Source organism: Nomascus leucogenys, chromosome 22a (genome assembly GCF_006542625.1).
Source record: "Nomascus leucogenys isolate Asia chromosome 22a, Asia_NLE_v1, whole genome shotgun sequence".
Lineage (NCBI taxonomy): Eukaryota > Metazoa > Chordata > Mammalia > Primates > Hylobatidae > Nomascus > Nomascus leucogenys.
Genome location: NC_044402.1, coordinates 17,104,880 through 17,121,999, shown reverse-complemented (window position 1 = coordinate 17,121,999; position 17,120 = coordinate 17,104,880). Strand labels below are relative to the sequence as shown.

The window sequence follows — 17,120 nt, the reverse complement described above, 5'->3', positions numbered from 1 at the left end:
TATCAACTACAGCCTTATGACCAGTTATAGGAATAAAGACTATACTAACTGTGCATAAATGTTTGTTATATGTATGTCTTTATTTGTGTATATTAACTATTTTACTTTTCTCTCCTTTTTATCCTTAATATTTTATACAAGTTTGTTGGAGGTTAACTTTACAATTTTGTGTTTAAGGAATATAAGACCGTGACTAAATTTGAGAATAGCGTAGGTCTTCTCTCTTTAGAGGTGAGAACTACTTCACTTGTACCAAGGGTAGCTGCATCTCTTTGGGTAGAAATATAAGGTTAGTTCTGTGATTGTACTGAAGTTCAAATGTGTGTATAAAGATTCATGTGGATGCTAACTAGCCAGAGGGGAAGACTGTGCTGATTATTAATTTATTGCCTCTCAGTTCCAAATCTGCCACTTTGGGCCTCACGGACTTTTTTGCTAGCTTGCCAGTAGAGGGAGCTGGAGAGACACTACAAGGCCAAAACAGAAGTGACTCCCTCCCTCCAGTGTGCTGTTTTACCAACAGAGCCAGGGTACTGGTATGAAGGGGGCCTGATAGCATTCACCATAGTGGCAGCCCCAGCTGCCTCTTCCAGCAAGTTTCTCCACCATCACTGTAATGGCTCTAACGATTTGGCTGCAATTTGCAGACTTCAGTAAGATTCTCTGGTAGGAGTCCTCACAGTTCAGTGATTTTGCCCTAGGTTAAGCTCTTCACCAAGCAGTAGTTCTGACCATTCAGCTCTGGCCTGCTGCCTCTGGCAAGCTTCTCCTTCACCAAGTAACTAAGCTCACTGTTCCACTGAGGGCTGCACCCTCTGGCAAGCTTTTTTGCCACAAGCTCACTGAATGTTCGGGTGGCAGCCACACCATTTCCAAACAGGTCTGAATCGCCTTTAACTTGTTCACTCTCCCTTAGTACTAGGGTTGGTAGCTGCTTTCTATGGTGGCTATCTCTAAGGCTTTTTCAGTAGGTAATCACTTTTTACTAGTTAGCAATTCTTTTTATTAAATTCCCACTGTTCAAATAAGCTTTGTAGTCTCGTCTTCTGACTGGACAGTGACCGATTGAATCTAAAGTGTGAGTGTACATAGGAAAAGGAAAGTCTGGGGAGAAGCCCTGGAGCAGTCCTAAATGCAGAGTGCAGGAAGAAGAGATAGAGCTAGCAAAGGAAACAGAAAAAGGGAGTCAGTGAATTAGAGAGAAGAAACAAACACGCACGGGTTCCAGAGACAAGTGAATAAAGTATTTCAGAAAAAAAAAAGGGAATGATAAATTGTGTCAAAAACTGCTGTGAGGTGAATACACTGAGAACCAGGAAGTGATCAACAGATTGGCAGCAGGTTAAATGGACAAATAGGGAAAAAAGCCTAATTGGAGTGGGTTATGGAGCTACTGTCATGTGAACACACAGAGAAGGGCGCCTCAACTATTTTAAGGAGTTCTGCTACAAAAGAGGGCAGAGAAACAGTAGTGAGGTCAATTATCACAGTTCCCTGTTTTACTCAATGCTTATTCTGCTGGTTGGGTGCAGGCATAAAGCAGGTAGAAAGTTGAGTTTAAGCAAAGATTAATATCGTAAGTATCCTTTAAAAGTCATAGCTGACATCACTGAAAAATTAGAAAAATTTTCTAGTTATCAAAATTAAAAGGGGAGCAGAAAACCAGAGTAAAAAAGCCACATTTGGAAGGGAAGGGGCCAAGAAAGCCAACTAGAAACAGCTGTACTCAGAGGCTCCCACCAAGAAGACCGAAAAAGGCAAGTGAATCCTGCACCAGCAACTGAGGTATCCAGGTTCTCTCATTGGGAATGACAAGGTGGTTGGCATGACCCATGGAGAGTGAGGAAAAGCAGGGTGGAGCAACAGCCCACCTGGGAGCTGCACGGGACAAGGGGAGCTCCCACTCCCAGCCAAGAGAGGCAGTGAGTGATTGTGCTATCCTGCCCAGGAAACCATACTTTTTCCATGGATCTGGGCAACCGGTGGATCAGGAGATCTGCCCCCGTGAGCCCATGCCACCAGTTCCTTGAGTCCCAAGCACAGAGCTGCACAGATTCTCAGTGGCCACTTAGCTACAGACTGCCTAAGACTACCAAGTTCCTGGGGGAAGGGACGGAACTTTGGCTGTCTGCTGCCTCAGATGACTGAGCTCCCTGGGGGAGGGGCAGCAGACATCACTGCAGCTCCAGTCTGCCATTTCTTCTCTGATGGTGCCTGGGAAAATAGACAGTTTAGACCCAGGAGGAGTTCACCACAGTGCAGCACGGAGGCTGTGGCAGATGGTGGCCAGACTGCCTCTTTAGGTTGGGCCCTGACCATACCCCGTCACTCGGCGGGTCCTCCCTGCAGGAATTTCAGCAACTCCAGGCAGAGGTTTGTGGACAGAACTCTGATCTCCCAGGGACTGAGTTCCTGGAGGGGAGGGGCATCCGTGGTCTCCATGGATCAGCAGACTTAGTCTTTCCCTCTACTGGCTCTGAGGAATCTGGGCAGTCAGGACGAGTGGGATTTCCCCCAGTGTAATGCACCCCCTCTGCCAACGGGTAGTCAGAGTGCTTCATTAAGTGGGTCCTGGATCCTGTGCCTCCTGATTGGGTGAGACCACCCCAACAGGGGTTGCTAGACACCTTATACAGGGGCGTTCCCACTGGTATCAGTTCAGTGACCCTCTGGGACAGAGATCCCAGGGAAAGGAGCAGGCAGCCATCTTTAGTTTTGCAGCCTCCACTGGTGACACCTCGAGGTGTGGGAGGGACCCAGGCAAAGAAGGTCTGGAGTGGACCTCCAGCAAACCTCAGTTGGAAGAGGAAGAGGGGCTTGACTGTTAAAAGAAAAACAGGCCAGGCATAGTGGCTCATGCCTGTAATCCCAGCACTTTTGGGAGGCCGAGGCAGGTGGATCATGAGGTCAGGACTTCAAGACAAGCCTGGCCAAGATGGTGAAACCCCGTCTCTACTAAAAAAAACAAAAATTAGCTGGGTGTGGTGGCAGGTGCCTGTAATCCCAGCTACTTGGGAGGCTGAGGCAGAGAACTGGTTGAACCCAGGAGGTGGAGGTCGCAGTGGGCCAAGATCACGCCACTGCACTCCAGCCTGGGTGACAGAGCAAGACTCCATCTCAAAAAAAAAGGAAAAAGAAAAACAAACAAACAGCAACAACAAGAGCATCAACAAAAAAGTCCCTGCAAAACCCCATCCAAAGGTCAGCAGAGAAGCTAGATAAACTCACAAAGATGAGACAGAATCAAACAAAAAAATGCTGAAAACTCAAAAAGCCAGAGTGCCTCTTCTCCTCCAAATTAACGCAACACCTCTCCAGCAAGGGCACAGAACTGGGCAAAGGCTGAGATAGATGAATTGACAGAAGTAGGCTTCAGAAGGTGGGTAATAATGAATTTTGCTGAGCTAAAGGAACATGTTCTAACCCAGTGCAAAGAAGCTAAGAACCATGATAAAACATTACAGGGGCTGTTAACCAGAATAACCAGTTTAGAGAGGAACACAAATGACCTGAAGGAGCTGAAAAACACAACCAAGAATGTTACAATGCAACCACAAGTATCAATAACTGAATAGACCAAGCAGAGGAAAGAATTTCAGAGCTTGAAGACTATCTTGCTGAAATAAGATACACATACAAGATTAGAGAAAAAAAAAAGATGAAAAGGAATGAGCAAAACCTCTGAGAACTATGGGATTATGTAGAAAGACTGAACCTATGACTGATTGGGGTACCTGAATAGAACAAAGTTGTAAAACATACATCAGGATATCATCCAGGAGAACTTCCCCAACCTAATAAGACAGGCCAAAATTCAAATTCAGGAAATCCAGAGAACTCCAGTAAGATACTCCATGAGAAGATCAACCCCATGATACATAATCATCAGATTCTCCAAGGTCAAAATGAAGGAAAAAAATGTTAAGGGCAGTCAGAGATAAAGTCAGGTCACCTACAAAGGGGAGCCCATCAGACTAACAGCAGACCTCTCAGCAGAAGCCCTACAAGCCAGGAGAGACTAGGGGCCAATATTCAACATTCTTAAAGAATTTCCAACTCAGAATTTCATGTCCAGCGAAACTAAGCCTCATAAGTGAAGGAGAAATAAAATCCTTTTTAGACAAGCAAATGCTGAGGGAATTGGTCACCACAAGGCCTGCCTTGCAAGAGCTCCTGAAGGAAGCACTATATATGGAAAGGAAAAAGTGTTACCAGCCACTGCAAAAACACACTGAAGTACAAAAATCAATGACACTATGAAGCAACTACATTAAGTGTGCAAAATAACCAGCTAGCATCACGATGACAGGATGAAATTCACACATAACAATATTAACCTTAAGTGTAAATTGGCTAAATGCCCCCAATTAAAAGACAGAGAATGGCATGCTGATAAAGAGTCACAACCCATTGGTGTGCTATATTCAAAAGACCTATCTCATGCGTAAAGACACATATAGGCTCAAAATAAAGGGATGGAGGAAAATTTACCAAGCAAATGGAAAGCAGGAAAAAGCAGAGAGTGCAATCCTAGTTTCTAACAAAACATTTTAAACCAACAAAGATCAAAAAAGACAAAGCATTGTATAATGGAAATGGGATCAATTCAACAAGTAAAGCTAACTATCCTAAATATACATGCACCCAGTTCAGGAGCACCCAGATTCATAAAACAAGTTCTTAGAGACCTATGAAGAGACAACTTAGACTCCCACATAATAATAATGGGAGACTTTAACACCCTACTGTCAACATTAGATCATCAAGACAGACAATTAACAAAGATATTCAGGACTTGAACTCAGCTCCAGATCAAGTGGACCTGACAGATATCTACAGAACTCTCCAACTAAAAACAATAGAATATACTTTCTTCTTGGCACCACATAGCACGTACCCTAAAATTGATCACATAATTGAAAGTAAAACACTCCTCAGGAAGCACAAAAGAACTGAAATCATAACAAACAGTCTCTCAGACCACAACACTATCAAATTAGAACTCAAGATTAAGAAAATCATTTAAAACCACATAACTACATGGAAATTGAACAACCTGCTCCTAAATGACTCCTGGGTAAATAATGAAATTAAGGCAGAGATCAAGAAGTCCTTTGAAACCAATAAGAACATGGAGACAAGATACCAGAATCTCTGGGACACAGCTAAAGCAGTTTTAAGAGGGAAATGTATAGCCCTAAATGCCCACATCAAAAAGCTAGAAAGATCTCAAATTGACACCCTAATATCACAACTAAAAGAACTAGAGAACCAAGAGCAAACAAATCCCGAAGCTAGCAGAAGACAAGAAATAACCAAGATCACAGCAGAACTGAAGGAGATAGAGACACGAAAAGCCCTTCGAAAAAATATTAATGAATCCAGGGGCCGGTTTTTGAAAAATTAATAAAATAGATCATTAGCTAAACAAAGAAGAAAAGAGAGAAGAATCAAATAGACACAATAAAAAATGATAAAGGGGACATCACCACTGATCCCACAGAAATACAAACAACCATCAGAGAATACTATAAACACCTCTATGCAAATAAAATAGAAAATCTAGAAGAAATGGATAAATTCCTGGACACATACACCCTCCAAAGATGGAACCAGGAAGAAGTTGAATCCCTGAATAGACCAATAAAAAGTTCTGAAAATGAGGCAGTAATAGTCTACCAACCAAAAAGAGCCCAGGACCAGAAAGATTTACAGCCGAATTCTACCAGAGGTACAAAGAGGAGCTGGTACCATTTCTTCTGAAACTATTCCAAACAGCTGAAAAAAAGGGACTCCTCCCTAACTCATTTTTTGAGGCCAGCATCATCTTGATACCAAAACCTGGCAGAGATGCAACAAAAACAGAAAACTCCAGGCCAATATGCCTGAAGAACATTGATGCAAAAGTCCTCAATAAAATACTGGCAAACTGAATTCAGCAGCACATCAAAGATTATTCATCACGATCAAGCTGTCTTCATCCCCAGGATGCTAGGCTTGTTCAACATACACAAATCAATAAACATAATTCATCACACAAACAGATCTAAAGACAAAGACCATATGATTATCTCAGTAGATGCAGAAAAGGCCTTCGATAAAATTCAACATCCCATCATGTTAAAAATTCTCAATAAACTAGGTATTGATGGAACATACCTCAAAATAATAATGATAAACCCACAGTGAGTATCATACTGAATGGGCAAAAGCTGGAAGCATTCCCCTTGAAAACCAGCACAAGACAAGGATGCCTTCTCTCACCACTCCTATTCAACATAGTATTGGAAGTTCTGCCCAGGGCCATCAGACAAGAGAAAGAAATAAAGTGTATTCCAATAGGAAGAGAGGAAGTAAAACTGTCTCTGTTTGCAGATGACATGATCGTATATCTAGAAAACCCCATTATCTCAGCCCAAAAGCTTCTTAAGCTGATAGGCAACTTCAGCAAAGTCAAAGGATACAAAATCAATGTGCAAAAATTACAAGCATTCCTATATACCAACAATAGAAAACAGAGAGCCAAATCATGAATGAATTCCCATTCACAATTGCTATGAAGAGAATAAAATACCTAGGAATATAGCTAACAAGGGAAGTGAAGGACCTCTTCAAAAACTACAAACCACTGCTCAAGGAAATAAAAGAGGACAGAAACAAATGAAATAATTCCATGCTCATACATAGGAAGAATCAATATTGTGAAATGGCCATACTGCCTGTATTAGTCTGTTCTCACACTGCTATGAAGAAATACCTGGCTGAGTGTGGTGGCTGACACCTGTAATCCCAGCACTTTGGAAGGCTGAGGCGGGCGGATCACTTGAGATCAGGAGTTCAAGACCAGCCTGGCCAACATAGTGAAACCTTGTCTCTACTAAAAGTACAAAAATTAGCCAGGCATGGTAGTGCATGTCTATAATCTCAGCTACTCAGGAGGCTGAGGCAGGAGAATCACTTGAACCCAGGAGGTGGAGGTTGCAGTGAGCTCAGATTGTGCCACTGCACTCCAGCCTGGGCTAAAAGGGTGAGACTTCATCTCAACAACAACAACAACAACAACAACAACAACTCTGAGACTTGGTAATTTATAATGGAAAGAGATTTAATTGACTCACAGTTCTGTATTTCTGAGGAGGCCTCATGAAACTTAAAATCATAGCAGAAGGCAAAGGAGAAGCAGGCACCTTCTTCACAGGGCAGCAAGATGGGGTGAGTACAAACAGGTGAAATCCCAGACACATAAAACCATCAGATGTCGTGAGACTCACTATCACGAGAACAGCACAGGAAAGACCTGCCCCCATGATTCAATTACCTCCCACCAAGTCCCTCCCACAACACGTGTGAATTCAAGATGAGATTTGGGTGGGGACACAGTTAAACCATATCATGCTGACCCTGGCACCTCCCAAATCTCATGTCCTCACATTTCAAACCCAATCGTGCCTTCCCAACAGTCCACCAAAGTCTTAACTCATTTCAGCATTAACTCAAAAGTCCACAGTCTAACATCTCATCTGGGACAAGGCAAGTCCCTTCCACCTATGAGCTTGTAAAATCAAAAGCAAGTTAGTTACTTCCTAGATACAGTGGGGATACAGGCATTGGATAAATACAGCTGTCCCAAATAGGGGAAACTGGCCAAAACCAAGGGGTTACAGGCCCCATTCAAGTCCAAAATCCAGCAGGGCAGTCAGATCTTAATGTTCTAGTGATCTCCTTTGACTCTATGTCTCACATCCAGGCCACACTGATGCAAGAGGTGAGTTCCCATGGTCTTGGGCAGCTCCACCCCATGGCTTTGCAGAGTATAGCCCCCTTCCTGACTGCTTTCATGGGCTGGCATTCAGTGCCTGTGGCTTTTCCAGGCACATGATGTCAGTTGTTCTACCATTCTGGGGTCTGAAGGATGGTTGCCCTCTTCTCATACCTCCACTAGGTGATGCCCCAGTAGGGACTCTGTATGGGGGCTCCAACCCCACATTTCCCTTTCGCACTGCCCTAGCAGAGGTTCTCCATGAGGTCCCCGCCTCTGCAGCAAACTTCTGCCTGGGCATCCAGGCATTTCCACCCATCCTCTGAAATCTAGGTGGAGGTTCCCAAACCTCAATTCTTGACTTCTGTGCACCTGCAGGCTCAACACCACATGGAAGCTGCCAAGGCTTGAGGCTTCTGATCTGAAGCAACAGTCCAAGCTGTACTTTGGCCCCTTTTAGCTATGGATGGAGCAGCTGGAATGCAGGTACCAAGTCCCTAGGCTGCACAGAGTAGAGGGGCCCGTGGCCTGGCCCACAAAACCATCTTTTCCTCCTAGGCCTCCAGGCCTGTGATGGGAGCGGCTGCCATGAAGACTTCTGACATGCCCTGGAGACACTTTCCCCATTGTTTTTTGGGAATTAACATTCAGCTCCTCATTATTTATGCAAACTTCTGCAGCTGGCTTGAATTTCTCCTCAGAAAATGAGATATTCTTTTCTATCACAGTCAGGCTGCAAATTTCCTGAACTTTTTTTATGCTCTAGTTCCCTTTAAAAACTGAATACTTTAAAAAACACCAAAGTCACCTCTTGAATAATTTGTTGCTTAGAAATTTCTTCTGCCAGATACCCTAAATCATCTCCCTCAAGTTGAAAGTTCCACAAGTCTCTAGGGCAGAGGGAAAATGCCACCAGTCTCTTTGCTAAAACATAAGAAGAGTCACCTTTGCTCCAGTTCCCAACAAGTTCCTCATCGCCATCTGAGACCACCTCAGCCTGGAATTCATTGCCTGTGTCATCATCAGCATTTTGGTCAAAGCCATTCTACAAGTCTCTAAGAAGTTCCAAACTTTCTCACATTTTCCTCTCTGCTTCTGAGCCCTCCAAACTGTTCCAATCTCTGCCTGTTACCCAGTTCCAAAGTTGCTTCCATATTTTCAGGTATCTTTTCAGCAGCATCTCACTCTACTGGTACCAATTTACTGTATTAGTCTGTTCTCACACTGCTATGAAGAAATACCTGAGACTGGGCAATTTATAAAGGAAAGAGATTTAACTGACTCACAGTTCTGCATTGCTGAAGAAGTCCCAGGAAACTTACAATCATGGCAGAAGGCAAAGGAGAAGCAGGCACCTTCTTCACAGGGTGGCAGGATAGAGTGAGTGCAGGTAGGTGAAATGCCAGACACATGAAACCATCAGATGTCGTTAGACTCACTATCACGAGAACAGCATGGGAAAGACCTGCCCCCATGATTCAATTACCTCCCACCAGGTCCCTCCCACAACATTTGGGAATTCAAGATGAGATCTGGGTGGGGACACAGCCAAACTATATCACTGCTCAAGGTAATTTATAGATTCAATGCTATTCCCAATAAACTACCATCGACATTCTTCACAGAATTAGAAAAAAACTACTTTAGAGTTCATATGGAACCAAAAAAGAGCCCATATAGCCAAGACAATGCTAAGCCATAAGAACAAAGCTGGAGGCATCATGCTAATCCAACTTCAAGCTATACTACAAGGCTACAGTAACCAAAACATCATGGTACTAGTACAAAAACAGACACATAGACCAAGGGAATAGAATAGAGATCTCAGAAATAAGACCACATATCTATGACCATTTGATCTTTGACAAACCTGACAAAAACAAGCAATGGGGAAAGGATTTCCTATCTATTTGTTTGTTTGTATCTTTTCTGAGACAGAGTCTTGCTCTGTCTCCCAGGCTGGTGTGCAGTGGCACAATCTTGGCTCACTGCAACCTTTACCTCCTGGATTCAAGCAATTCTCTGGCCTAAGCCTCCCAAGTAGCTAGGACTACAGGCACACACCACCACACCTGGCTAATTTTTGTATTTTTAGTAGATACAGGGTCTCACCATATTGGCTAGACTGGTCTCGGACTCCTGAGCTGCCCACCTTGGCCTCCCAAAGTGCTAGGATTACAGGAATGAGCCACCACACCTGGCCAAATTCCCTATTTAATAAATGATGCTGGGAAAACTGGCTAGCCACATGCAGAAAATTGAAGCTGGACCCCTTCCTTACACCTTATACAAAAATTAACTCAAGATGGATTAAAGACTTAAATGTAAAACCCAAAACTATAAAAACCCTAGAAGAAAATCTAGGCAATATCATTCAGGACACAGGTACAGGCAAAGATTTAATGATGAAAATGTCAAAATCAATTGCAAAAAGGCAAAAATTGACAAATGGGATCTAATTAAACTAAAGAGCTTCATCACAGCAAAAGAAACTATCATCAGAATGATCAGGCAACCTACAGAATGGGAGAAAATTTTTTGCAATCTGTCCATCTGACAAAGGTCTAATATCCAGAATCTACAAGGAACTTAAACAAATTCACAAGAAAGAACCCCATTAAAAGGTGGGCAAAGGACATGAGCAGACAATTCTCAAAAGAAGACATTTATGCAGCTGAGAAACATATTTTAAAAAGCTCAACATCACTGATCACTAGAGAAATGCAAATCAAAAGCAAATTGAGATACCATCTCACACCACTCAGAATGGCGATTATTAGTGAAGAAACAACAGATGGTGCTAAGGCTGTGGAGAAATAGGAACACTTTTACTCTGTTGGTGTGAATGTAAATTAACTCAATCATTGTGGAAGACGGTGTGGCGATTCCTCAAAGACCTAGAACCAGAAACACCATTTGACCCAGCAATGTAATTACTGAGTATATACACAAAGGAATAGAAATCATTCTATTACAAAGATACATGCACACATATGTTCACTGCAGCACTATTCACAATAACAAAGACATGGAATCAACTCAAATGCCCATTGATGTTAGACTGGATAAAGAAAATGTGGTATATATACACCATGGAATACTATGCAGCCATAAAAAGTAACAAGATCATGTCCTTTGTGGGGACATGGATGGAGCTGGAAGCTATTATCCTCAGCAAACTAACACAGGAACAGAAAACCAAATACTGCATGTTCTCCCTTATAAGTGGGAGCTGAACAATGAGAACTAAGGATACAGGGAGAGGAACACACACTGGGGCCTGTTGGGGGGCAGGGAGAAGGGAGAGCATTGGGATAAATAGCTAATTCACATGGAACTTAATATCTAGGTGATGGGTTGACAAGTTGACAAGTGCAACAAGCCATCATGGCACACATTTCCCTATGTGACAAACCTGCACATCCTGCACATGCAACCTAGAACTTAAAATAACACAAAATAAAAAAAATTTTAAAAGCCACATCTGCCCTAATGGCATAGGAGACTAGTCTTGCACCTGAATCTCCTAGACAATACTGGAATTCATGAAGGGACGTACATTAATTGTACTCATTATAGCACTAGTTTTCAAATTTTTATGTTAATTTTAGGTTCCAAAATACTCATAGTGATAATCTAATATCATTATTTCCAAATTTTAAAAAAATCTGATCTCTGAATCATTAGCATCCAGAGTAAACACGGGTTATATTGTTTTTTAAAAAATTTTCTTCCTTCAAGTTTCACAGAGATAATAAAGGTTAACTAAGCAAAACTAATACTGTGAGAATAATTCTTACTCTAGCTTGAAGACTTTGTGAACACTGGAATATGAACACAGTATTAGTTTCCTAGAGGCTGTAACAAATGACCACAAACTGTGTGTCCTAAAACAACAGAAATCCATTCTCTCGCAGTTCTAGAGACTAGAAATCTGAAATCAAGATGTTGGCAGAGCTATGCTCCATTGTGAAAGTTCTTGGGAATAATCCTTCCTTGTTTCTCTCTAGCTTCTGGTGGTTGTAGCAATCCTTGGTGCTCCTTGGTTTATAGGTACATCACTCCAATCCTCTGTTTCCATCATCACGCTGCATTCTCCCAGTGTGTCTGTGTTCCTATATCTTCACATGGCCTTCTTATAAGGACATCAGTCACTGGATTTAGAGCCCAACCAAATCTAGTACGCCTTTGTCTTAAACTGATTATATCTGCTAATACTCTATTTCTAAATGAGGACACATTCACAAGTACTGGGGGGTTAGAACTTCAACATATCTTTTCAGGGGGACACAACTCAACAACAAATACAACAGTAATGAATTATAATTTCCTTCTACAAATCATAAATTTAAAGACAATGTAACCTGGAAATGTTTTCTTTAAAATAAATATTATAGCTTGCTATCAATAAACAGGCTATAGCCAGGCATGGTGGCTCATGCTTGTAATCTTAGCACTTTGGGAGGCCAAGGTGGGCAGATCACTTGAGGTCAGGAGTTCAAGACCAGCCTGGCCAACACGGTGAAACTCCATCTCTACTAAAAATATAAAAATAAGCCAGCCGTGGTGGTGCACGCCTGTAGTCCCTGTTACTCGGGAGGCTGAGGCAGGAGAATCGCTTGAACCCGGGAGGCGGAGGATGCATTGAGCCGAGATCATGCCACTGCACTCCAGCCTGGGTGACAGAGCAAGACTCTGTCTCAAAAAATAAAAATAAAAAATAAAAAAATAAAGGTGCTAAGTCCCTACAAAAAAACTTCTTCAAAAAAATGTCCTTGAAGCCATCAAACAAGAGATAGTACTATCTGATGATACAAGAGTCACAGGAAATTTAGAACTGGATTATACTTACCTTTTCACCATTACTCAGACTAGTGTATAGAATAGTGTATGGTATAGTGTAGCGTATATTAAGGGCCTTTTAGGCCATTGGAAAAATTTGCTCAAAATTAATTACTTTTCAACTCAATAATAATATCATTAATAAACTTTGCTCCTTAAGGTTGCTTTAAAAGAAACATCAATTATTTTATTTCAGTGTTTTATGCTGAAACTTTCTTCATTTTATGAAGTATTTACTTCTAATAATTTACCAATAATTAACATACTGCACAGCTATATTTCTATGATTGTCTTTTTGTATTTCAATATACTAAACATTAAATTATATATTTAGTTTCACTAATTTTTACTTTAAATTTTTTTGACTCATGAATATCTTAAGAAATAAAATACAGTTATTTAATTACATGCAATTTTTTTTAGCAAAAACTCTCCAAACAGCATATTGTCATTTTCTTCTAGTACTACAACCATATCTCAGGAGAAAAACAGAGAAACTTTTTTTTTAAAACGTGTCTGGCAATAAAGACTTTATGAAACAAGCTTATCTATCCTGGCCTAGGTTCTCCATAGAGGAGGAAAAATCATACTTGAGAATTCACAAACACAGGGTGGCTTTCATAAACCTTAGATTCAAATTTATACTAACTACATGATTTATGTAATCCCAGTTAAATAAATTTTCAGTGGTTCTCGATGGTAGCACCCAAGACACCTGAAGAGAGAAACACAAAATCTCTGGAATTCATGAAGGGACATACATTAATTGTACTCATTACAGTACTAGCTTTCAAATTTTTATGTTAATTTTAGGTTCCAAAATACTCATAGTGATAATCTAATACCATTATTTCCAAATTTAAAAAAAAATCTGATCTCTGAATCATCAGCATCCAGAGTAAACACAGGTTATATTGTTTTTCAAAAAAATGTCCTCGATCCAGACATCATGGGATTCCCACACCCTCGATCCAGACATCATAGAATTCCCACAGGTAAAGTCCAATCAAACATAGAACTTAACAATACAAATTTAAAATGCACAAGAAGATGGACCACTAGGAGGGAGTCAGCAGAAAAAAAAACAAAAACAAAAAACAAGAAAACATCCAAAAGAATGGTAAGAAAAACACAGCATAATGAGATCCTTGGAGATAATTAGATTTTATATTCTTTATCTGAAATGGGTAGTTAAGATTAAAGACAGAAAAGAGTTAATCTAAAATATAAACAAGAAGTATGATGTTAAAATATCTCAGGCAAACTTGAAAACAAATAGAAGTTATAAAAATGACAATTATCAAAATTAACTAATGGGTAGGTTAAAAAACAGATGGGAATGAACTGCTATAAAGAGAATTAAAAACTAGAATAAAGATCTGAAAAAATTACACAGATGCCACACAGAGACAGACAGAAAACATGAAATGAGCAAGACAAGGACTAATAGTGTAGAATTAAAAAATAGAAAGTTCATTTTAAACTTGGAATTGGCCGGGGGCTATCGCTCATGCCTGTAATCCCAGCACTTTGGGAGGCTGAGGCAGGCAGATCATGAGGTCAGGAGATTGAGACCAGCCTGGCCAAGATGGTGAAACCCCGTCTCTACTAAAGATACAAAAATTAGCCGGGTGTGGTGGTGGGCGCCTGTAATCCCAGCTACTTGGGAGGCTGAGGCAGAAGAATCACTTGAACCCAGGAGGTGGAGGTTGCAGTGAATCAAGATCGCGCCACTGCACTCCAGCCTGGGCGACAGAGTGAGACTCCATCTCAAAACAAAAACAAAAACAAACTCAATTGATTATAATTAAAACTTAAATCTGGAGGATGTAAGTTTTTAACAGAAACTTTCCAATATGTTTGGCCGGGAGCAGTGGCTCACACCTGTAATCCCAACACTTTGAAAGGCTGAGGCAGGTGGACCACCTTAAGTCAGGAGTTCGAGACCAGCCTGGCTAACATGGCGAAACCCCATCTTTACTAAAAATACAAAAAATTAGCCAGGCGTGGTGGCAGCCGCCTGTAATCCCAGCTACTTGGGAGGCTGAGGCAGGAGAATAGCTTGAACCTAGGAGGTGGAGGTGGCAGTGAGCCAAGATTGCGCCATTGCACTCCAGCCTGGGCAACAAGTGCGAAACTCCATCTCAAAAATAAAAAAAAAAGAAACTTTCCAATGTCATTCTATAGAGTGCAAAAGGCTGGCAAAAATTTAGAAAGCATTTACTTCATGAACATTAAGAATATATAGTTCGGGCATAGTGGTTCACACCTGTCATCCCAGCACCTTGGGAGGCCAAGGCAGGCAGATCACTTGAGCCAGGAGTTAGAGACCAGCCTGGGCAACATGGTAAAATCTCATGTCTACACAAAAGACAAAAATTAGCTAGGTGTGGTGGTGCATGCCTCTAGTCCCAGCTAACTCAGGAGGCTAAGGTGGGAGGATTACTCGGGCTTGGCAAGTAGAAGTTGCAGAGATTGTACCACTGCACTCCAGCCTGGGTGACAGAGTAAAACACTGTCTCAAAAAAAAAAAAAAAAAAAAAAAAAAAGAATATAATCACTAAGCCATATTGCATTTTTATACTTCTTTAACTGGTTGCCATAAAATTGAGTTGTTTGCTAGAAATTTTCCTATGGCAAGCTATTTTAACTATAATGAATTATTTTTTATAAAATGTTAAGTCTCAGGATGATAAATGTACATTCATTTGAAGAAAACAGTATTTGCTTATTGAATGATTCAAAGAGATAACTATGTTTTGTAATATTTCATCCAGCATGACTTCGGTAATCTTGTTAAAATTAACCAGTATAAAACCACACATAGCCCTTTTAAGTTAAAATCCACCTGTTTTCCTTTTGAATCAGTGATGATAAAAATTAAAATAAAGGTGAATATACGAGTATATATATATGTTTTTGACACAGGGTCTCGCTTTGTCACCTAGGCTGGAGTACAGTGGTGTGTTCGTGGCTCATTGCAGCCTTGGCCTCCTGGGCTCAAGCAGTCTTCCTGCTTCAGCCCCCCAAGTAGCTGGGACTACAGGTGCACGCCACCATGCCCAGCTAATTTTTGTATTTTTTTGTAGAGATAGGATTTTTCCACTCCTGAGATCAAGCCGTCTGCCCACCTCGGCCTCTCAAAGTGCTGAGATTACAGGCATGAGCCACCGTGTCTGTCCCTTATAGAAGAATATTTAAAAACAAAAATACAGAATCATGAATTTTCTGTATAACCTAATGTAAAGATCTTTTCCTAGAAGGAGCCACTAACGCTAGCAGACAATTTTTCAGTACTGATACAAGACATACATCCACAGATTCGGGAAGCACAACAAATCCTAAGCAGCATACACAAATTCAGAGAAATGCATGATGTTATTAAACTACAGAACTGCAGAATAAAGTAAAAGAGAGAAGTGGAAACAAGAAGAATCATATCTTTCAACCAAGAACTCCAGAAGCAGTTGTATTAGCATTTAAGAATGAGAGTAAACAATCAAAATATGTTCAGGCTAGTGGTATAATAAGGTCAGGGTGGTAGTAACAGTTTATTCTAAGTGGCAATATGCTGCCTATAGAGAACTTTAATAATAATAAAACTGAATAAAAATTAATCTGCTTTTTAGGAATGGTGAAGTCAGTGATAAAATACTCTTGCTGCCGGGATAGACCACTCCCACCATTCTGCCCTTGATAAACCACTGATTCAGACAAAAGAAGCTAAGTAAATTTCCAACAAATCTTTTATTAAAGAAACTCTAAGGTAGGAAAAAGAAAATAAAAGCAAGAAGTATGATATCCAAGAAGAAAAGGTGAACAAAGAAATGTATAAGCACAAAAAACCCTGAATAAACAATGACCGAATAAAACAATAATAATGACAATGGTTGTGAGGGTAAAAAAAATTCAATGCTGGACATCAATAATTAAAAAAGCGGAGGACAGTGACCAGAGTTCAAGTGTTGTAGAGACTGTGATAAACTTTAGATTTTTAGTTAAGTTTATATATTAAATACTTAACTGTAACTCTAAAAGAAGAGAATAGACCGTGACTTTTAAGTCAATAGAAGAATTATAATTCATGCTACCTAACTTCAAATTGGCCTTTACTGTGGTTAGATAATCCTTTCCTTCATTTGTTGATGCTATTTTATATATATACTATATATTTTTTTTTAAGACAAGGTCTCATTCTGTCCCCCAGGCTGGAGTGCAGTGGCATGATCTCTGCGCACTGCAACCTCTGCCTTCCAGGTTCCAGAGACCCTCCCACCTCCACCTCCCAAGGACCTGGGACTACAGACATGTGCCATCATGCATGGCTAATGTTTGTATTTTGTGTAGAGACAGAGTTTCGCCATGTTGCCCAGGCTGGTCTTGAACTCCTGAGCTCAAGTGATCCTCCTGCGTCGGCCTCCCAACGTGCTGGGATTACACACATGAGCCACCACGCCCAGCCTTGCTATCATATTTTTTACAGTTAACTATTCCCAACTTTTGCAACCAGCACTCTTCC

At 40.9% G+C, this 17,120-nt stretch overlaps 1 protein-coding gene across 12 annotated transcripts in view; it reads right to left on the bottom strand.

Moving 5' to 3' along the window:
* Nucleotides 1-17,120, bottom strand: part of EML5 (EMAP like 5) — a 179,354-nt gene that overhangs the window by 59,636 nt on the left and 102,598 nt on the right. The gene's annotated exons all lie outside the window — the stretch shown is intronic.